The sequence below is a fragment of the Myodes glareolus genome, chromosome 1, assembly GCF_982192425.1.
Source record: "Myodes glareolus chromosome 1, mMyoGla1.1, whole genome shotgun sequence".
Taxonomy (NCBI): Eukaryota; Metazoa; Chordata; class Mammalia; order Rodentia; family Cricetidae; genus Myodes; species Myodes glareolus.
In genome coordinates this window covers 337,501-360,000 of record NC_142026.1, presented here as the reverse complement: position 1 = coordinate 360,000, position 22,500 = coordinate 337,501, and the positions used below count along the sequence as shown (strand labels likewise).

The 22,500-nt window shown below is 43.9% G+C and overlaps 1 long non-coding RNA gene across 1 annotated transcript in view; it reads left to right on the top strand.

Moving 5' to 3' along the window:
• Positions 1–22,500, top strand: part of LOC148123203 (uncharacterized) — a 60,623-nt gene that overhangs the window by 23,467 nt on the left and 14,656 nt on the right. The gene's annotated exons all lie outside the window — the stretch shown is intronic.

Genomic DNA, 22,500 nt, shown 5'->3' with positions numbered 1-22,500 from the left:
AATGTTTGTGTCGCAAGGACAGGGAGTTAGAAAAGGATCTTGATCTTGAACATGAGATCTGAAAACTCAAAACAGCAATCAAACACCAACCAAGTAGGAAGAAATGACACAGAGGCAGTAAGATGTCAGTGAGTTCAAGGCCAGCCTCATCTAGCAAGGACTTTCCAGCACTGTTACATAGAAAAAGCCTGCCTCACAAAACAAAACACACACACACACACATACACACACACACACACACGAGAATTAGGAAAGTGTTCCTGAAAGACCACAAACCTTCTAGATGACACTTAATAACAATCAAAGGTGAAATATAAAATGGAGAGAAATTCTTTGATGAAATCCAACCTGCTTTCTTGGTCAAAGCTGTACAGCCAATAGAACTAGAGGGAGCATGTGTCCCTCTCTCAATTAAAAAAAAAAGGCTAGACTCTCACATGATCATAAAAGATGAAAATCTTATGGCTGACATCATCCAACCTCAAGTGAGACAAACTTGAAACAATGCAACAGGAGACAGACAGTTGCTCAATGAACTCTGGCTATTCTCCTGGGGAAGTTGTGCCCCTGCCTGAGGACTTTAGAACAACTAAAATCCCTCTTATCCTTGTTTTGTTTTTCCGTCGCCCCCCCCCCAACCTCAGAGGACACCTGGATATTTGAAAGGATTTGGTTTTATTTCATTTAAGTAGAAGGTTCCTCGGACATAACTCTGAAAACACTAAAACGGAATAGCCAGTTTCTATTCAGTTCAGTTCAGGTTTCTATCAAAACCTCCTGCCTGGCATGTCTCTGTCTTTGTTGAGTTCCTGTTCTCACAGCAGACAAGAAACAGCTGGCAGTGGCAGCCATCCATAACTCTAATTTCAGCAGAACCTCCCTTGAATTTTTGAAATGAGTCTGTAAAATTTGGAGTCCCATGCCTGCCAGGTGCCCTCAGGGGACAGGCGTGGAGGCCAGGGCCCCTGCCATGGGAGATCTCCTAGATCAGCTACAGGCTCTTATGGTTCCTGGACCTGCTTAGAGAAAGACATGAGATGCAGAGAACATGAAAACAGCCATGGAATACTATGAAAAATTCCCACTTGGACATCATTTTCAGGATTATTGACACAGTGAATTGTTTGTCTGGAACATTTTCACTTTAGACAGAAAACAATAAAAAATGTCATTTTATTCTCAGACCCTTTACAGCTCCTGAGGAATGAGGTGCCGGGGTCACAGCAGACATGGCAGAGGATGTAACTAGGCCAGGGCTCCCTTCTCAACCACCAACCAGGCCCCCAGCACTGCCTTCCTTTGTTCTTTTGTTTCTTCATTTTCTTTCTATCTTCTGTCTTTCTTTCTTTCCTTTCTCGTTCTTTTTTTTTTCTTTATTCTCTTATTTCAACATGTATACATTTTTGTTATTTGGTACAGGGTCTTTTCTACACAACTAGGCTCCAATTCAAGGAGGGCCACCTGCCTCTGTCTCTTAGATGTTAGGATAAAAGGTGTGCACCACAACAACCCAGCTTTGTTTTTAGTATGTTGTTCTATTAATTTCTTGTACATGTAGCTTAATTTCAATTTTTTTGTTTCGTTTTTTGAGACGGGGTTTCCCTGCATAACAGTCCTAGCTGTTCTTGGAACTAGCTCCTTTCTTGAAGCCCTGGCTGGCCTCTAACTCCCAGGGATTCACCTGCCTCTGCCTCCTGTGTGCTGGGAATAAAGGTGTGCGACACCACTGCCCGGCCAATTTCAAATTCTATTTAAATCTCTCGATGTGCCTCCTGTATGTGGGGGAGACAGGGAAGATGTCACATTTTAAAACATCTTCATAACTGTACTTAGCACTGCACTCTTTTACATTTTATTTTACTTTTAATTGAGAGAGTGCTTCCAGTTGTGTAGGACTTAATTTAACTTAATTTAAAAGTTTATCTATGTGTCTCTGGGTGTGCCTGTGCCTGGGTTTTTGTTTGGCTTGTGTTTGGTTTGTGTGGTGTGTGTGTGTAAAGGTGGGGTGGCTTTTGACCTGACCAGATGAAGGCATTCAAAAGCACTGGCTCCATATCTGCCAGAGGCAGGATCTCTGGGAGGTTTAGGCCAGCCTGGTCTTCAAGAAAAGAGCTAGTTTCAAAAATAGTCTCCAAAGCAACAGAGAAACCCTGTACTGTAAAGCAAAACACAAAACCAAACAAAAAATAAATAAAATGAGGGGGGATGGAGAGATGGCTCAAAGGTCCTGAGTTCAATTCCCAGGAACCACATGGTGGCTCACAACCATCTGTAATGAGGTCTGGTTTCCTCTTTTGGTCTACAGGTGTCCACACAGACAGAATATTCTATACATAACAAACAAATAAATAAATAAATAAATAAATGAGGGGAGAGAGAGAGAGAGAGAGAGAGAGAGAGAGAGAGAGAGAAGAAATGTGGATTTACAGATAGGTAACAAGAACAAAAACAGAATGTCACCAAGAAGATAACTTGGTCTATTATGTGAATTCCAGGACAGCTAGGGAACTGAGAAACCATGCCTCAAAAAATAATAAAAGATGAAAAGAAAAAAACATAGAGAGAGAGAGAGAAAAGAAAAGAAAAGAAAAAAGACAGTTTTTTTCTTTTCTCTTTTTAATGCCAGTTTTAGTTTTTCTTATAAGATTGTATTTGCAGCAGCAGTGTTGAGAAAGAAGTCCTGGACCGTACAGTGAAATAGTTTGTCTGAAGCATAAATAAAAAGACAGGTCCTGTCTCAAAAAAAAAAAAATCAAGTTAAAATGTGAAATAAAACAAAGAAGGGGCTTTTTGTTTTGTTTTTTTCTAAGAAACCCGAAAATGACTGAATTCAACAATCTTCCAACTTCAGCAAGAAGGTAGTGTTTCCCAGCTCCAACAAGAGAGCAGTAAATAGGCATTTCTAGGCCCTCTCAACAGAAGAGGGCACTAGATTCCCACCATGTGGTTTCTGGAAATTGTTTATGGGGTGGCTTTTGAACTCAACAAGATGAAAGCATTCAAAGGGAAGGGTTCCATGTCTGGAAGAGGCAGGTGGATCTCTGAGATTTTGAGGCCAGCCTCAAACTAGTTCCAAAGACAGGCTCCAAAGCTACAGAGAAACCCTGCCTCGGCTCTAAAATCAAAACAAAAACACAAGCAAAAATAAATAAGTCATAAATTAAACCAGAGAGAGAGAGAGAGAGAGAGAGAGGGCAGCCTGGCTTATATAGTGAGTTAAAAGTATTATACAGAGAAACCTTGCACCAAAAATACTTTAATTTTTTATTTATTATTTTGTTTTTTTTATTTCATTTTATGTTTTTCTAAAATTACAGCAGCAGCAGCAGGATATTTTGGGTAGCTGACTACTTTCATGGAAGTCTTCAGAAAGAAGTCCTGGGCCGTGTAGTGAGATAGATTGTCTGGAACACAAATAAAAAGCCAATTCCTGTGTCAAAAAAAGCAACAACAACAAAAAAATCAAGTTACAATGTGAAATAATAAAATAAAAGTCTTTTTGTTTTGGTTTTTTATTTTTTTCTTGCAATGTAACCTGAAAATGAGTGAATTCTAGTCAACAACTTTCAATTTCCTAACTCCAACAAGAATGTTTACAGGAAAGGCAGCAGATATTCACATCAAAGAAGTCCAGTGGAGCTGTAGCCACACCCTTTAATGTTTGTGTCGCAAGGACAGGGAGTTAGAAAAGGATCTTGATCTTGAACATGAGATCTGAAAACTCAAAACAGCAATCAAACACCAACCAAGTAGGAAGAAATGACACAGAGGCAGTAAGATGTCAGTGAGTTCAAGGCCAGCCTCATCTAGCAAGGACTTTCCAGCACTGTTACATAGAAAAAGCCTGCCTCACAAAACAAAACACACACACACACACACACACACACACACACACACACACACACACGAGAATTAGGAAAGTGTTCCTGAAAGACCACAAACCTTCTAGATGACACTTAATAACAATCAAAGGTGAAATATAAAATGGAGAGAAATTCTTTGATGAAATCCAACCTGCTTTCTTGGTCAAAGCTGTACAGCCAATAGAACTAGAGGGAGCATGTGTCCCTCTCTCAATTAAAAAAAAATGGCTAGAATCTCACATGATCGTAAAAGATGAAAATCTTACGGCTGACATCATCCAACCTCAAGTGAGACAAACTTGAAACAATGCAACAGGAGACAGACAGTTGCCCAATGAACTCTGGCTATTCTCCTGGGGAAGTTGTGCCCCTGCCTGAGGACTTTAGAACAACTAAAATCCCTCTTATCCTTGTTTTGTTTTTCCGTCGTCCCCCCCTCCCCAACCTCAGAGGACACCTGGATATTTGAAAGGATTTGGTTTTATTTCATTTAAGTAGAAGGTTCCTCGGACATAACTCTGAAAACACTAAAACGGAATAGCCAGTTTCTATTCAGTTCAGTTCAGGTTTCTATCAAAACCTCCTGCCTGGCATGTCTCTGTCTTTGTTGAGTTCCTGTTCTCACAGCAGACAAGAAACAGCTGGCAGTGGCAGCCATCCATAACTCTAATTTCAGCAGAACCTCCCTTACCCCATCTTGTTTCTCTGTTCTGTCCTCAAATGTGTGGGGTCTCTGAGCGGGCACCGACTTGCCACACACATCCTTTCTTTCCTTTAAGGTGGGGCACAGAAGAGGTTAACTGAGGTACTTTAGCTCTTTGGCTTTTCTAGCAGATCAGAGTCCAGCAGACAGGAATCTAGTCGAGTCGGTGTGTCAGAGTTCACACTGACACTAACAGCTGTAACTTGAGCACAATTTGTGATCCACATGAAATCTGCAAATCTGAGGCACTCAAACTTGCTCAGGCTCGGTATCTGAACATACAGATGTTTGCAATGATTCCTGGCTTCGGGTTTTTGTTTGTTTTTTGTTTTGTTTTTCTACGAGACAGGGTTTCCCTGTAGCTGAAGTTTAATGGCCTGGTGTTTTGAAACATCCTCCCTACTTCTATTTTTGTGACTGACTGCTTCAAAGTACTTCTCCATTTCTTTATCCCTAAGGGAAAAGAAATATAATCACTAAATACGTCTTTAAAAAAAAAAAACACTCTCCCTTGAATTATATTTAAAAAAAAAAAAAAAGAATAATCCTTGACAGAACAAGAATACAAAATCCTTATCAAACCACTTGAAGATTCAGTTGGACAGAAAACGTGTTGTTCTGTACTGAAGCTCTGAGGTCCCATCTTGTGAATAGACTGTTTAGGACCAACTTGAAGACATCTGGAAAGAAGCTGTGTAATGACATTCCTCCTAAGACTCACTTCTAAGTTTTAGCACTTTGTAGATAATACACCTTTAAGCATAAGGGTACCTACCCATTTTCTCATTCAAGTAATGGTCTCATCATTCAGTGATTTCTCCTCTCTTTTTCCTTTGGGAAGTGGCGTGATTAGATCAGGAAAAAAAAATACTCTGTAAGCTACAGCACTGAAAACAGCCTGGTACTGGCCTAAGAACAGACAGGAGGCCCAACAGAACCGAACAGAAGACCCGGATTATCAATCCACACATCTTCGTACACCTGATCTTTGATAAAGAAGCAAAAAGTATCAAATGGAAAAAAGAGAGCATATTTAACGAGTGGTGCTGGCATAACTGGATATCAACACGTAGAAAAATGAAAATGAACTCCATGCACAAAACTCGAGTCCACATGGATCAAAGACCTCAACCTAAAGCCAGCCACACTGAACCTTATAGAAGAGAAAGTGGGAAGTGCACTTGAACGCCTTGGCACAGGGAATCACTTCCTAAATATAACCCCAGCAGCATGGACACTGAGAGAAACAATTAATAAATGGGACCACCTAAAACTGAAAGACTTGTGAAAAACAAGAGACACGGCCAACAAGACAAAACGGCGGCCTACGGAATGGGAAAAGATCTTCACTAACCCCACTTCAGTAACCCCGGAAGTCTGATCTCCAAAATACACAAAGAAATCAAGAAATCAAACACCAACAGATCACATAATCCAGTAAAAAAAAAAAAAAAAAAAAAAAATGGAGTACAGACCTAAACAGAAAACTCTCAACAGAGGAATCTAAAATGGCTGAAAGACACTTAAGGAAACGTTCAAGATCCTTAGTCATCAGAGAAATGCAAATCAAAACAACTCTGAGAGTCCATCTGATACCTGTAAGAATGGCCAAAATCAAAAACACTGATGACAACTTATGCTGGAGAGGTTTGGGGGAAAAGGGAACACTCCTGCATTGCCGGTGGGAATGCAAGCTGGTACAAACCCTTTGGGTGTCAGTGTGGTGATTTCTCAGAAAAGTAGGAAACAACCTTCCTCGAAGACCCAGGAATACCACTTTTGGGTCTATGTCCAAAGGATGCTCAATCGCGTCACAAGGACATGTGCTCAACTATGTTCACAGCAGCTTTGTTTGTCATAGCCAGAACCTGGAAACAACCTAAATGCCCTTCGATCGATCGAAGAATGGATAAGAAAAATGTGGTCCATTGACCACAGAAAAAAATAACGACATCTTGAATTTTGCAGGAAAATGAATGGAACTAGAAAACATTATTTTGAGTGAGGCAACCCAGACAGACTCAGAAAGACAATGATCCCATGTACTCATTCATAGGTGGTTTTTAAACATAAATCAAAGAAAACCAGCCTACAAACCACAACCCCAGAGAACTTCGACAACCATGCGGACACTAAGCGAGACTTACATAGATCTAATCTACATGGGAAGTAGAAAGTAGAAAAAGACAAGATCTCCTGAGTAAAGTGGGAGCATGGGGACCTTGGGGGAGGGTTGGAGGGGGGAGGGGCGAGGCAGGTAGGGGAGCAGAGAAAGATGTAGAGCTCAATAAATCTCAATAAAAAAATACTCGGTAGACTGTGACTATATAGAGTTCCTGGAACAAGACGCTGTTGGAACTGATGTGCTCAGATCATCTGTGTGGGGCTATGATTTATAAACTTAACATTTTAGCTTCTCAGTTGTTGCATGAGGTGACTACAGATTCAATAAAACCCAATTTGGATCCTTCCTACTGGCGTAGACCAGAGTTTCCCAATGACCAGACTGCAATTCTAGGCAATAACGTCGGCATGATGGGAGTCAGCATGGAGGAGTTGGGGGGGAGGGGTGATTAAAAATTTGGGACTCGGCCGGGCGGTGGTGGCGCACGCCTTTAATCCCAGCACTCGGGAGGCAGAGGCAGGTGGATCTTTGTGAGTTCGAGGCCAGCCTGGTCTACAAGAGCTAGTTCCAGGACAGGCTCCAAAGCCACAGAGAAACCCTGTCTCGAAAAATAAAAAAATAAAAAAATTAAAAAAAAAAATAAAAAAAATAAAAAAAAAAAAGTTTGGGACTCTTGGGTAAACTGAAGACTCATTTGGGCACCAGAAACCTTAACAGATAATCTCACACATTTGAGCCACATACTTCCCTTAAAGTAGGTGGGTAGGTTGTTTCCCCTACCTACTTGGGTTAGGGTCTGTCTGGGAATCCATGATCAAGGAAAGCCAATGCAAAATCCCCAGGGCAGGGTTTGAAACCACAGAGAGAGGACGGCGTGTCGCTTACTGTTCTGCTCAGCCAGCTTTCCTCTAAGGCCCAAGCTCACATGCCCAGGGATGGCACTACTTAACTACCTCCTAAATCAATCGGCAAACATGCTAGTGTCAGTGGTGTCACGTTCAGAGTATGATTTGGCTTTCGAGTATGATTTCTTTCTTGGTTCTGTCGCCAGAAATCCTGCTTCTCTGACCCCCAGAGACACAGCCAATAAACCCTCTTGCTTTGAAAGCCAAAGGATGAATCTAGATGCTGCTGTTGTTGACGACGAAGACCAAAGAGAAGTTATCCCAGTTCCTCCCGTTTTTTTTTTTTCCCACCACAGGCTACACGGAATAAGCAATACTCTTGGAAGCAGGTGTGTGTGGACCATTCCGGCCCAGTAAGAAAAAGGCTCAGCTGCACCGCCGAGCCTGGCACTCTCTGACAAACAACAGCTAAAGCTTTAACTCAGGAAACAGATGTATGTTCTGGCCTAAGACCCTTTGCTGGGCCCTAAGGGAGACTGACATGCCTCAGTCGATAAGAGTTCTTGTTGCTACCTCAGGTAGATCACAACTTCCTGTAACTCCAGCTCCAGTGGATCTGCTACTCTCTTCTGTCCTCCTCAGAACATGTACACACATACCACAATTTTTATAGACACACTCTTATACTAAAATAACAAGAATCTTCACCCGTTAAATCATTTAAGTAAAATCTCCACTGTAGGGAAAAAAAGAAAAACAGAAATATAAGCGTCATGGTTTTAAGGTTTTAGAATGTGTTTTCAAAATTAGAATATTCTACTCCAATCAGCGGTTGATTGAAAATGAGACTGCATCATAAGAAAGTAGACTGGAGAAAGTTAATTCAGAAGTGCTGCATCTCCAGAGTGGCAGGGGCATCAGAGCTGCTGTGCTTTTACATAGAGTGAACGCAAGGGATGATGGATGCACTTGTGTGTTCCTAACAATAGAGAATGCGTCGTAAGGATTTCATTTTAAAGTTGACCGCTTTAGAATGAGACTTAATGTGAAGCTAGCATGCCATCTTCTCAAAAATAACTCACCATTCACCTTATCCTCTATCTCATCCCAACACAGTCTCCACCAGCATTAGACTACCTAACTTAATGACCTCCAACCCTGTAGGATGTTTTGGGTGAAGTTTTGTCTGAGTTTTTAAAAAAAAAAAAAATTGCCGGGCACTCCACTTGTGAGTTTGAGGCCAGCCTGGTCTCCAAGAGCTAGTTCCAGGACAGGCACCAAAAGCTACAGAACAACCCTGTCTCGAAAATCAAAAAGAAAAAAAAAATGTGTGCTTTTCTAGTAAATGCCCTTTCCCTCTGAGCACGGCCCCTCCACAAAGCTCTGACGCTGCGGGAAGATGCAGAGAGCCCAGCTGGTAGGTACCTCAGCCTGATATGGCTACCTCCGTACATTTGCAGCAGCTGTTCTGGGGCTGAGGGGTAGCTATTCATCTCTTGCCACTCAGAGTCAAATTCCCTTCAGTTTAGCCTTCCCTAGGTGCTTGTTCACTTCAGAGGACTCAACCCTCATCCTCCGTATCATCCTGGCCTAATTTTTCAGATGACTGAGTATGAATATCCGTTCAGGAGAAGAAGGTCCATTCATGAAAAAAGTGTGTGTTCAGCCAACTCCCCATGGGTGGAGGGAGTAGTGAAAAGATTTTAATGAAGCAGAGAGAGAGAGAGAGAGAGAGAGAAATTTCTGGTTTTGGAAAGAGGAGATACTGAATGGCTTCCTCTGTGTCACAGTTCAGACTCCTGGAAAGGAAACCTCAGCTTTCACTCAGTCAGTTCAGGGAGAAATAGTTGCAAGGAGATAAAAAGCCCATGCCTCATGACATCAGCAGTCCCTTCTCTGGAAATTCTACCGTATCCCGGGGAGCTCTCAGAATCTTGTGATGTCACTTGTGTCCTAGAAACGCCAACGGCCCTCAAGACACACTCTTTCAGTGCCTGTAAGACTCCTCGCTTCTAGACATGTCGTCTAGACTGATGAGTCTACTTGGGAGAGAGAATGGAGATCATGAGGAGGCCAGAGTGAGGGAAGAAGAAAGCTGGCCCCAGATCTCACAGGGAACCATGGAGAAATCAGTGGTCCTGGGAAGAGAAAGTGAGTTAGTTAGTTCCCCACTAGCAGGGACTAGAGAGATTGCTGGATGTGATGGCCTTGAGCCTTCCAGGGCTAGGGTTCAGGAACTGGGGGGGGGGGCAGTTTCTGGGATGTTTCTCTGCGTCCCTAAAGGGCCAACGCACATCAAAGATGCATGATAGTTGATTTGACAAAGTCAGGAATTGACAAGCATGTAGCCTTTTGCTGGAGACGCTCTTTATTCACACTGAATGTGGAAGGGATCAGTGAGATTTCAATACCGGCACTGCACATCACCCCCCACCCCCAGCTCCTTTTTGTTGTGTACCAGTCGTAATAGGAAAAGGGGAGTCGTGCTCCGCCAAAGCCTGATTTTACCACGCTTTATATCACAGCCATTATTAGCAGGGTTGAAGCATCCACCTAAGGTTTCTGGCATCCCAGTTATGAATGACACCCTGGTCTCCAGTTCAGTCTGAGAGCTCTTTAGAGCCAATGGATGAGAGAGTGGGACGAGATTGCAATTTTTTTTCTTGCTTCTTCTTTTCTCTTTTTCCTTTCTTTTCTTTTTCTGGGTTGTTTTGTTTTGTTTTTGAAGAAAGGGTTTCTCTGTGTATCTTGGGCCATCCTAAAACTCATTCTGTAAATCATGCCATCCTTGAACTCACAAAGATCTGTCTGCCTCTGCCTCCCTGGAGTGCTGGGATGAAAGGCATGCCCCCACCACCACACACCACAGCCCGGCTGAGACTGCAATTTCTGTGAGTGGATTTCCTATCTGTGAGTGGTTTTCATATCTGTGAGTTTAAGGAAAGCCCTTCATCCTTCCTTAAACTTGAGTGCAGGAATAATCCATCCCTCACTCTTCATGGGAGCGAGTGTCTGCTCTTGTATTGAGGGCTCCCCTGGGTGAACCCCAGTTCTCAGCATCTCTAGCCCAACCTGTCACACGTTGATCACACATTTGAAAACTTGGGAGTAATTTTCATCAACTATGGGACTCACTTTGTTCTGACAGGACACACACTCACAATCTCTCATCACACACACATAGTGTAACAACTTTGTGGTTCCTCCATCATGTGCTTATTGCTGTCAGGGAACTGAAAGCCCACCAGCCAGCCTGCACCATCTTTCCTTGTTTCTCGGTTTGTTTATATATTCTCTCTCTCTCTGTTTATTTAAAAAAATATTTATTTTTATCTTATGTGCATTTGTGTTTTGATCATGGCTCTCAGGTCCCTGGAACTGGGATTACAGACAGCTGTGAGCTGCCATGTGGATGTGGATACTGGGAATTGAACCCAGGTCCTCTGGAAGAGCAGTCAGTGTTTAACCAGGAAACTATCTCTGCAGCCCGACATGGAGCATCTCTCTACATAGTCCTGCCTGGAAAACATGACCTTCAGAGTTCACAGAGTTCACTTTGCCCCCTGAGTAAAGGTGTTGTGCTTTCTTTTAATGTATAGTTTGTTTTGTGTGTGTGTGTGTTTGTGTGTGTGTGTGTGTGTGTGTGTGTGAGAGAGAGAGAGAGAGAGAGAGAGAGAGAGAGAGAGAGAGAAAGTTTCATTATGAAATCAAAAGTCAATCAACAACAGTGAACTTTTTATTTATTGTTTGTTTGTTCATAGTTTATTTATTTATTGACAGTCAGTCCAGAATGATCCTTGCGAAAAGATATCCATCATGACTTTCCCTTTCAGGAGGGAGCTCTCTGGTAAACTATGAAGCCACAGTTTCTAGTGCCTGCTTCCCACAAGTCCTTTTCCCAAGGTCAGGCATTCTCTTTTGAGGAACTCTCAGGTTCTGACATTAACATATGACTGGCGGCTATTGTCAAGGCCAACGCTGTGGCTACACTTACTCCTCAGCCCCTCCCTGACCTGACCTGAGAAGCCACACCCCATGCCAGTTCACAGGCCTCCCTCTCTTCATCTAAGTAACTAAACAGCATAAAATGTGGAATCTCTTCTCAATAAAATGCTGCTGGCAGCCATAAGATGAATTCATTCTCAGATCTTGTCCTTACAACCTCTTCAGGTCACCCACCCAAAGCAGGAGTCAGGAGGTCTCTGTCCAGCAGGGTCGACTTCTTTCCAAGTTGCAGTCAGTCTGATCTCTGGGCAAAGAGAAAAGAAAGCAATTGCTTTCTACTGGAACAGTTTTAATCGTATTCTAATGAATTAATAGTCAGCTATTCCCAGCCTTATTTACCATTGGATGACCAGCGGGCGCCTTCCTCTCACCACACTAGCTCCCTTGTCTCCCGGCCCCATCTGTACATGTCACGCACAGAAGGGGAAATAAATAGATGAGCAAACAAGTAGATTTCTTGAAAAAGTAAGGAACTGGGGCTGGAGAGATGGCTCAGAGGTTAAGAGCTTCTGAGTTTGATCTGGTGATCTCTTCTGGCCTGCAGACATATATACAGAATAACTAATTAGATAGATAGATAGATAGACAGACAGACAGACAGACAGCTAAATGGATGAATGGATGGATGAATGAATGAGTGAATACATAAATAAAAAATGAAACAATTCACAGAATTCACCTGTCATAACAATTCGCAAAACCTCTCCAACACCCGGAAGTTGTTACATGACTCGTGGAAGGTCTGTGATAAGAAATCTTTGTGTGTGCCCCAAATTTGAAGATATTGGCTATCCTGTAAATAGATCCCTCGTTTCGGTCAATTCTGTCTGTCTGTCCACCTTGGGGGAGTATTTTGTGACGTTCACGCAGAAAGGCAGGGGAATTGCGAGTGATGTAGCACTTTCGTTCTCAGTCATTAGATGTAACTTTGCAGTAGTCCTTGGACCTTAAAGAGGTTGCTGCTGTGTGTGTTCCTTTGCACCTAATGAAATAGTGTGGCAGTTACCTACCTACTCATTCAGTACAAATAGTCTATATTGTCAACTGACTACACGATGGCAGTGCCTGGGATTCTCTGTAGGCAAATGCAGTTCAGACTTGCTCAGTACTACCAAGTTTGAAACAGGTCATGAGGGAAGCTCTCCCAGCATGAGACAAGTTGGGCAACAGAAACCTTAACAGATGATCTCATGCATTGAGCCAAATACTTCCCTCGTTAAAGTAGGTAGGTAGGTAGGTAGGTAGGTTGTCTCCCCCATCCCCAATTCTGTTTCGGGGGTTAAGGTCTGTCTGAGAATCCTTGATCAAGGAAAGCCAATGCAAAATCCCCAGGGCAGGGTTTGAAACCACAGAGAGAGGGCGGCGTGTCGCTTACTGTTCTGCTCAGCCAGCTTTCCTCTATGGCCCAAGCTCACATGCCCAGGGATGGCACTACTTACCACCTTCCAGAGGAGTGAAACCTCCTAAATCAGTTAGCCACATGCTAGTGTCAGTGGAGTCACATCCGGAGTATGATTTGGCTTTCGAGTATGGCTTCTTCCTTGGTTCTGTCGCCTGAAATCCTGCTTCTCTGACCCCCAGAGACACGGCCAATAAACCCTCTTGCTTTGAAAGCCAAAGGGTGAATCTAGATGCTGCTGTTGTTTACAATGAAGACCAAAGGGATGCCATCCCAGTTCCTCCCGTTTTTTCCCACCACAGGCTACACGGAATAAGCAATACTCTTGGAAGCAGGTGTGGACCATCCCGGCCCAGTAAGAAAAAGGCTCAGCTGCACCGCCGATCTTTAACTAAAAAATCTTTAAAAAAGATTTAAAGCTAAATCTTTAACTCAGGAAACAGATGTATGTTCTGGCCTAAGACCCTTTGCTGGGCCCTAAGGGAGACTGATATGCCTCAGTCGATAAGAGTTCTTGTTCCTTCCTTCACTCCCTAGCAGCTAGCTACCTCAGGTACACTCTTCTACTAAAATCTATACAAGAATCTTCATCTGTTACATCATTTAAGTAAAATTACCACTGTAGGGAAAAAGAAAGCCAGAAATATAAGCGTCATGGTTTTAAGGTTATAAAATGTGTTTTAAAAAATGTAATATTCTGCTCCAATCAGCGGTTGTTCTAAATGTTGATTAAAAATGAGACTGCATCATAATGAAGTAGACTGTGGAAAGTTACTTCAGAAGTGTTGCATCCCCAGAGTGACAGGGGCATCAGAGCTGCCGTGCTATCTATCTATCTATCTATCTATCTATCTATCTATCTATCTATCTATCTATCTATTGCGTATACAACAGTCTGCTTCCATGCATGCCCACAGAGCAGAAAAGGGCACCAGATGTCTTTCTTTCTTTCTTTCTTTCTTTCTTTCTTTCTTTCTTTCTTTCTTTCTTTCTTCTTTTCTGGAAGAGCAGCCAGGGCTCCTGACCTCTCAGCCATCTCTCCAGTCCCACTGCTGTGCCTTTACAGATGGCAAAAACAAGGAATGATGCACTGTGTGTTCCTAACAATAGAGAATGCATCGTAAGGATTTCATTTTAAAGTTGACCGCTTTAGAATGAGACTTAATGAGAAGCTAGCACGGAATCCTCTCAAAAATAATTCACCATCCACCTTATCTCAGCCCAACACAGTCTCCACCAGCATTAGACTAACTAACTAACTTAATGACCTCCAACCCTGTAGGATGTTTTGGGTCAAGTTTTGTCTGAGATTTTTTAAAAAAAAATTGCCAGGCGGTGGTGGCTCACACCTTGAATCCCAGCACTCCACTTGTGAGTTTGAGGCCAGCCTGATCTCCAAGAGCTAGTTCCAGGACAGGCACCAAAAGCTACAGAGCAACCCTGTCTCGAAAATCAAAAAGAAAAAAAAATGTGTGCTGTTCTAGAAAATGCCCTTTCCCTCTGAACACGGCCCCTCCACACAGCTCTGACGCTGCGGGAAGATGCAGAGAGCCCAGTTGGTCCCTCGGCCTGATAAGTCTGCCTCCGTGCATTTGCAACAGCTGTTCTGGGGCTGAGGGGTAGCTATTCATCTCTTGCCACTCAGAGTCAAATTCCCTTCAGTTTAGCCTTCCCTAGGTGCTTGTTCACTTCAGAGGACTCAGCCCTCATCCTCCGTATCATCCTGGCCTAATTTTTCAGATGACTGAGTATGAATATCCGTTCAGGAGAAGAAGGTCCATTCATGAAAAAAGTGTGCATTCAACTAACTCCCCATGGGTGGATGGAGTAGTGAAAAGATTTTAATGAAGCAGAGAGAGAGACATTTCTGGTTTTGGAAAGAGGAGATACTGAATGGCTTCCTCTGTGTCACGGGACAGACTCCTGGAAAGCAAACCTCAGCTTGCACTCAGTCAGTTCAGGGAGAAATAGTTGCAAGGAGGTAAAAGCCCATGCCTGATGACATCGTCAGTCCCTTCTCTGGAAATTCTACCATATCCCGGAGAGCTCTCAGAATCTTGTGATGTCACTTGTGTCCTAGAAACGCCAACGGCCCTCAAGACACACTCTTTCAGTGCCTGTAAGACTCCTCGCTTCTAGACATGTCGTCTAGACTGATGAGTCTACTTGGGAGAAAGAACGGAGATCGTGAGGAGGCCAGGGTGAGGGAAGAAGAAAGCTGGCCCCAGATCTCACAGGGAACCATGGAGAAATCAGTGGTCCTGGGAAGACAAAGTGAGTTAGTTCCCCACTAGCAGGGACTAGAGAGATTGCTGGATGTGGTGGTCTTGAGCCTTCCAGGGCTAGGGTTCAGGAACTGGGGGTTTTCTGGGATGTTTGTCTGCGTCCCTAAAGGGCCAACGCACATCAAAGATGCACGGTAGTTGATTTGACAAAGTCAGGAATTGACAAGGATGTAGCCTTTTGCTGGAGATGCTCTTCACACTGAGTGTGGAAGGGATCAGTGAGATTTCAATACCGGCACTGCACATCGCCCCCCCCCCCGAACTCCTTTTTGTTTTGTACCAGTCATAATAGGAAAAGGGGAGTTGTGCTCCGCCCAAGCCTTGTTTTACCATGCTTTCTATCACAGCCATTATTAGCAGGGTTGAAGCATCAACCTAAGGTTTCTGGCATCCCAGTTATGAATGACACCCTGGTCTTCAGTCCAGTCTGAGAGCTCTTTAGAGCCAATGGATGAGAGAGTGGGACGAGATTGCAATTTTTTTTCTTGCTTCTTCTTCTTTTCTCTTTTTCCTTTCTTTTCTTTTTTGTGTTGTTTTGTTTTGTTTTTGAAGAAAGGGTTTCTCTGTGTATCTTGGGCTGTCCTAAAACTCACTCTGTAAATCATGCTATCCTTGAACTCACAGAGATCTGTCTGCCTCTGCCTCCCTGAGTGCTGGGATGAAAGGCATGCCCCCACCACCACACACCACAGCCCGGCTGAGACTGCAATTTCTGTGAGTGGATTTCCTATCTGTGAGTGGTTTTCATATCTGTGAGTTTAAGGAAAGCCCTTCATCCTTCCTTAAACTTGAGTGCAGGAATAATCCATCTCTCACTCTTCATGGGAGTGAGTGTCTGCTCTTGCATTGAGGGCTCCCCTGGGTGAACCCCAGTTCTCAGCATCTCTAGCCCAACCTGTCACACGTTGATCACACATTTGAAAACTTGGGAGTAATTTTCATCAACTATGGGACTCACTTTGTTCTGACAGGACACACACTCACAATCTCTCATCACACCCACATAGTGTAACAACTTTGTGGTTCCTCCATCATGTGCTTATTGTTGTCAGGGAACTGAAAGCCCACCAGCCAGCCTGCACCATCTTTCCTTGTTTCTCGGTTTGTTTATATATTCTCTCTCTCTCTGTTTATTTAAAAAAATATTTATTTTTATCTTATGTGCATTTGTGTTTTGATCATGGCTCTCAGGTCCCTGGAACTGGGATTACAGACAGCTGTGAGCTGCCATGTGGACATGTGGATGTGGATACCGGGAATTGAACCGAGGTCCTCTGGAAGAGCAGTCAGTGTTTAACCGGGAAACTATCTCTGCAGCCCAACATGGAGAGTCTCTCTACATAGTCCTGCCTGGAAAACATGACCTTCAGAGTTCACAGAGTTCACTTTGCCCCCTGAGTAAAGGTGTTGTGCTTCCTTTTAATGTATAGCTTGTTTTGTGTGTGTGTGTGTGTGTGTGTGTGTGTGTGTGTGTGTGTGTGTGAGAGAGAGAGAGAGAGAGAGAGAGAGAGAGAGAGAGAGAGAAAGTTTCATTATGAAATCAAAAGTCAATCAACAACAGTGAACTTTTTATTTATTGTTTGTTTGTTCATACTTTATTTATTTATTGACAGTCAGTCCAGAATGATCCTTGTGAAAAGATATCCATCATGACTTTCCCTTTCAGGAGGGAGCTTTCTGGTAAACTATGAAGCCACAGTTTCAAGTGCCTGCTTCCCACAGGTCCTTTTCCCAAGGTCAGGCATTCTCTTTTGAGGAACTCTCAGGTCCTGACATTAACATATGACTGGCGGCTATTGTCAAGGCCAATGCTGTGGCTACACTCACTCCTCAGCCCCTCCCTGACCCGACCTGACCTGACCTGTCTTGAGAAGCCACACCCCATGCCAGTTCACAAGCCCCTCTTCATCTAAGTAACTAAACAGCATAAAATGTGGACTCTCTTCTCAATAAAATGCTGCTGCTGGCAGCCATTCGATGAATTCATTCTCAGATCTTGTCTTTACAACCTCTTTGGGTCACCCACCCAAAGCAGGAGTCAGGAGGTCTCTGTCCAGCAGGGTCGACTTCTTTCCAAGTTGCAGTCAGTCTGATCTCTGGGCAAAGAGAAAAGAAAGCAATTGCTTTCTACTGGAACCGTTTTAATAGTATTCTAATGAATTAATAGTCAGCTATTCCCAGCCTTATTTACCACTGGATGACCAGCAGGCGCCTTCCTCTCACCATACTAGCCCCCTTGTCTCCCGGCCCCATCTGTACATGTCACACACAGAAGGGGAAATAAAGAGATGAGCAAACAAGTAGACTTCTTGAAAAAGTAAGGAACTGGGGCTGGAGAGATGACTCAGAGGTTAAGAGCATGTCCAGAGCTTCTGAGTTTGATCTGGTGATCTCTTCTGGCCTGCAGACATATATACAGAATAACTAATTAGATAGATAGATAAATAGATAGATAGATAGATAGATAGATAGACAGACAGCTAAATGGATGAATGGATGGATGAATTTATGAGTGAATACATAAATAAAAAATGAAACAATTCACAGAACTAACCTGTCATAACAATTCGCAAAACCTCTCCAACACCCGGAAGTTGTTACATGAATCGTGGAAGGTCTGTGATAAGAAATCTTTGTGTGTGCTCCAAATTTGAAGATATTGGCTATCCTGTAAATAGATCCCTCGTTTCGGTCAATTCTGTCTGTCTGTCCACCTTGGGGGAGTATTTTGTGACGTTCACGCAGAAAGGCAGGGGAATTGCGAGTGATGTAGCACTTTCGTTCTCAGTCATTAGATGTAACTTTGCAGTAGTCCTTGGACCTTAAAGAGGTTGCTGCTGTGTGTGTTCCTTTGCACCTAATGAAATAGTGTGGCAGTTACCTACCTACTCGTTCAGTACAAATAGTCTATATTGTCAACTGACTACACGATGGCAGTGCCTGGGATTCTCTGTAGCGAATCCCTTAGGCAAATGCAGTTCAGACTTGCTCAGTACTACCAAGTTTGAAACAGGTCATGAGGGAAGCTCTCCCAGCATGAGACAAGTTGGGCAACAGAAACCTTAACAGATGATCTCATGCATTGAGCCAAATACTTCCCTCATTAAAGTAGGTAGGTAGGTTGTCTCCCCCCACCCCCAATTCTGTTTCAGGATTAAGGTCTGTCTGAGAATCCATGACCAAGGAAAGCCAATGCAAAATCCCCAGGGTAGGGTTTGAAACCACAGAGAGAGGGCGGCGTGTCGCTTACTGTTCTGCTCAGCCAGCTTTCCTCTATGGCCCAAGCTCACATGCCCAGGGATGGCACTACTTACCACCTTCCAGAGGAGTGAAACCTCCTAAATCAGTTAGCCACATGCTAGTGTCAGTGGAGTCACGTCCGGAGTATGATTTGGCTTTCGAGTATGACTTCTTCCTTGGTTCTGTCACCCGAAATCCTACTGCTCTGACCCCCAGAGACACAGCCAATAAACCCTCTTGCTTTGAAAGCCAAAGGGTGAATCTAGATGCTGCTGTTGTTTACAATGAAGACCAAAGGGAAGTCATCCCAGTTCCTCCCGTTTTTTCCCACCACAGGCTACACGGAATAAGCAATACTCTTGGAAGCAGGTGTGGACCTTCCCGGCCCAGTAAGAAAAAGGCTCAGCTGCACCGCAGAGCCTGGCACTCTCAGACAAACAACAGCTAAAGCTTTAACTCAGGAAACAGATGTATGTTCTGGCCTAAGACCCTTTACTGGGCCCTAAGGGAGACTGACATGCCTCAGTCGATAAGAGTTCTTGTTCCTTCCTTCACTCCCTAGCAGCTAGCTACCTCAGGTACACTCTTCTACTAAAATCTATACAAGAATCTTCACCTGTTACATCATTTAAGTAAAATGACCACTTGTAGGGAAAAAAGAAAGCCAGAAATATAAACGTCATGGTTTTAAGGTTTTAAAATGTGTTTTAAAAATTGTAAAATTCTGCTCCAATCAGCGGTTGTTCTAAATGTTGATTAAAAATGAGACTGCATCATAATGAAGTAGACTGTGGAAAGTTACTTCAGAAGTGTTGCATCCCCAGAGTGACAGGGGCATCAGAGCGGCCGTGCTATCTATCTATCTATCTATCTATCTATGTATCTATCTATCTATCTATCTATCTATCTACCTACCTATCCATCCATCCATCCATCCATCCATCTATCTATCTATCTATCTATCTATCTATCTATCTATCTATCGCGTATACAACAGTCTACTTCCATGCATGCCCACAAAGCAGAAAAGTGCGCCACAAGATTTCTTTCTTTCTTTCTTTCTTTCTTTCTTTCTTTCTCTCTCTCTCTCTTTCTTTCTTTCTTTCTTCTTTTCTGGAAGAGCAGCCAGGGCTCCTGACCTCTCAGCCATCTCTCCAGTCCCACTGCTGTGCCTTTACAGATGGCAAAAACAAGGAATGATGCACTGTGTGTTCCTAACAATAGAGAATGCATCGTAAGGATTTCATTTTAAAGTTGACCGCTTTAGAATGAGACTTAATGAGGAGCTAGCACGGAATCCTCTCAAAAATAATTCACCATCCACCTTATCTCAGCCCAACGCATTAGACTAACTAACTAACTTAATGACCTCCAACCCTGTAGGATGTTTTGGGTCAAGTTTTGTCTGAGTTTTTTTTAAAAAAAAATTGCCAGGTGGTGGTGGCTCACACCTTGAATCCCAGCACTCCACTTGTGAGTTTGAGGCCAGCCTGGTCTCCAAGAGCTAGTTCCAGGACAGGCACCAAAAGCTACAGAGCAACCCTGTCTCGAAAATCAAAAAAGAAAAATGTGTGCTGTTCTAGAAAATGCTCTTTCCCTCTGAACACGGCCCCTCCACACAGCTCTGACAATGCGGGAAGATGCAGAGAGCCCAGTTGGTCCCTTGGCCTGATATGTCTGCCTCCGTGCATTTGCAGCAGCTTTTCTGAAGCTAAGGGGCAGCTATACATCTCTTGCCACTCAGAGTCAAATTCCCTTCAGTTTAGCCTTCCCTAGGTGCTTGTTCACTTCAGAGGACTCAACCCTCATCCTCCATATCATCCTGGAATAATTTGTGGGCAGGCTTTATTTCTCATATTGCTGAGTATGAATATCTGTTCATAAGAGCAAGGAACTCCCCATGGGTGGAGGAAGTCGTGAAAAAATTTTAATGAAGCAAAGAGAGAGAAATTTCTGGTTTTGGAAAGAGGAGATACTGAATGGCTTCCTCTGTGTCACGAGACAGACTCTTGGAAAGCAAACCTCAGCTTGCACTCAGTCAGTTCAGGGAGAAATAGTTGCAAGGAGGTAAAGGCCCATGCCTGATGACATCGTCAGTCCCTTCTCTGGAAATTCTACCGTATCCCAGAGAGCTCTCAGAATCTTGTGATGTCACTTGTGTCCTAGAAACGCCAACGGCCCTCAAGACACACTCTTTCAATGCCTGTAAGACTCCTCGCTTCTAGACATGTCGTCTAGACTGATGAGTCTACTTGGGAGAGAGAACGGAGATCGTGAGGAGGCCAGGGTGAGGGAAGAAGAAAGCTGGCCCCAGATCTCACAGGGAACCATGGAGAAATCAGTGGTCCTGGGAAGACAAAGTGAGTTAGTTCCCCACTAGCAGGGACTGGAGAGATTGCTGGATGTGATGGCCTTGAGCCTTCCAGGGCTAGGGTTCAGGAACTGGGGGGGGGGGCAGTTTCTGGGATGTTTCTCTGCATCCCTAAAGGGCCAACGCACATCAAAGATGCACGGTAGTTGATTGTACAAAGTCAGGAATTGACAAGCATGTAGCCTTTTGCTAGAGATGCTCTTCATTCACGCTGAGTGCCGAAGGGGTCAGTGAGATTTCAATACCAGCGCTGCTTATCGCCCCCCCCCCACACACACACACTCCTTTTTGTTGTGTACCAGTCATACTAGAAAAAGGGAGAGTGAGTCGTGCTCCGCCAAAGCCTGATTTTACCATGCTTTCTATCACAGCCATTAGCAGGGTTGAGGCATCAACCTAAGGTTTCTGGCTTTCCAGTTATGAATGACACCCTGGTCTCCGGGTTCAACCTGAGAACTATTTAGAGACAGTGGGTGAGAGAGTGGGAAGAGACTGCCGTTGTTTTCTTTTTTCCTCTTCTTTTGTCTTTTTCCTTTCTTTTCTTTTTTTTGTGTTGTTTTGTTTTGTTTTTGAAGAAAGGGTTTCTCTGTGTATCTTGGGCCATCCTAAAACTCACTCTGTAAACCAGGCCATCCTTGAACTCAGAGAGATCTGCCTGCCTCTGCCTCCCCGAGTGCTGGGATGAAAGGCACGCCCCCACCACCACACACAGCCTGGCTGAGAACGCTCCGGGTGTCCTGGGCCGTTAGTAAGTGAGGATGGCTTTGTGTGTGTTGTGAATCTTTATGATGAATCTTTATGTCCTATGCTTAAATGACATGAGTCTGAAGCATCAAGCAAGCGAGTTTGGCACCCACCCCTAGACTACCAGGCTTCTTCTGAGAGCACATGGCTGAGGTCTCTGAATAAGGCTTAGAAAGCTTTGCCCTGGAAAGCAGGTAACGTCTGAGAGACACACACTCTAGAAAGAAGGGAGGATCGACTAATACCCACAGAGGGGGAGACTCAAGTCAGAACCCGCTCGGACAAAGTCTCATCTTTCAGTCACTTCCCGAGCAGAGGAAGAAAGGAAGGACCACAACGATCTCTCCTTTCGTGTCCTTTGCACACTCTTCTCTCGCTCCGATGGACATTGTGATTCAAGTGGGCCTCGTCCCCCTTTTCCAAGGCATGTTCATTGTGGCTCTAGATCAAGGAATCTGATTTTTGTTGTGTGGCATACTCTATCTCCTCGTTATCTATGACTGAGAATTTTGATGTCTCACAAGTTCATCACACATTTGCAAACTTAGGAAGACCGAAATGAATTCTGCTGAAGTTTTGGGGTAATTTTTATGAACTATGGGACTCACTTTGTTCCGACAGGACACGCACTCACAATCTCTCATCACACCCACACAGCGGAACAACTTTGCGGTTCCTCCATCATGTGCTTATTGCTGTCAGGGAACTGAAAACCCACCAACCAGCCACCCGCACCGTCTTTCCTTGTTTCTCAGTTTGTTCGTATATCGACATGAAGCATCTCTCTCTCTCTCTCTCTCTCTCTCTCTCTCTCTCTCTCTCCCCCCCCCCCCCCTTGGAACTAGGATTACAGACAGCTATGAGCTGCCATGTGAATAGAACCTGGGTCCTCTGGAAGAGCAGACAGTGCAGTCATTGCT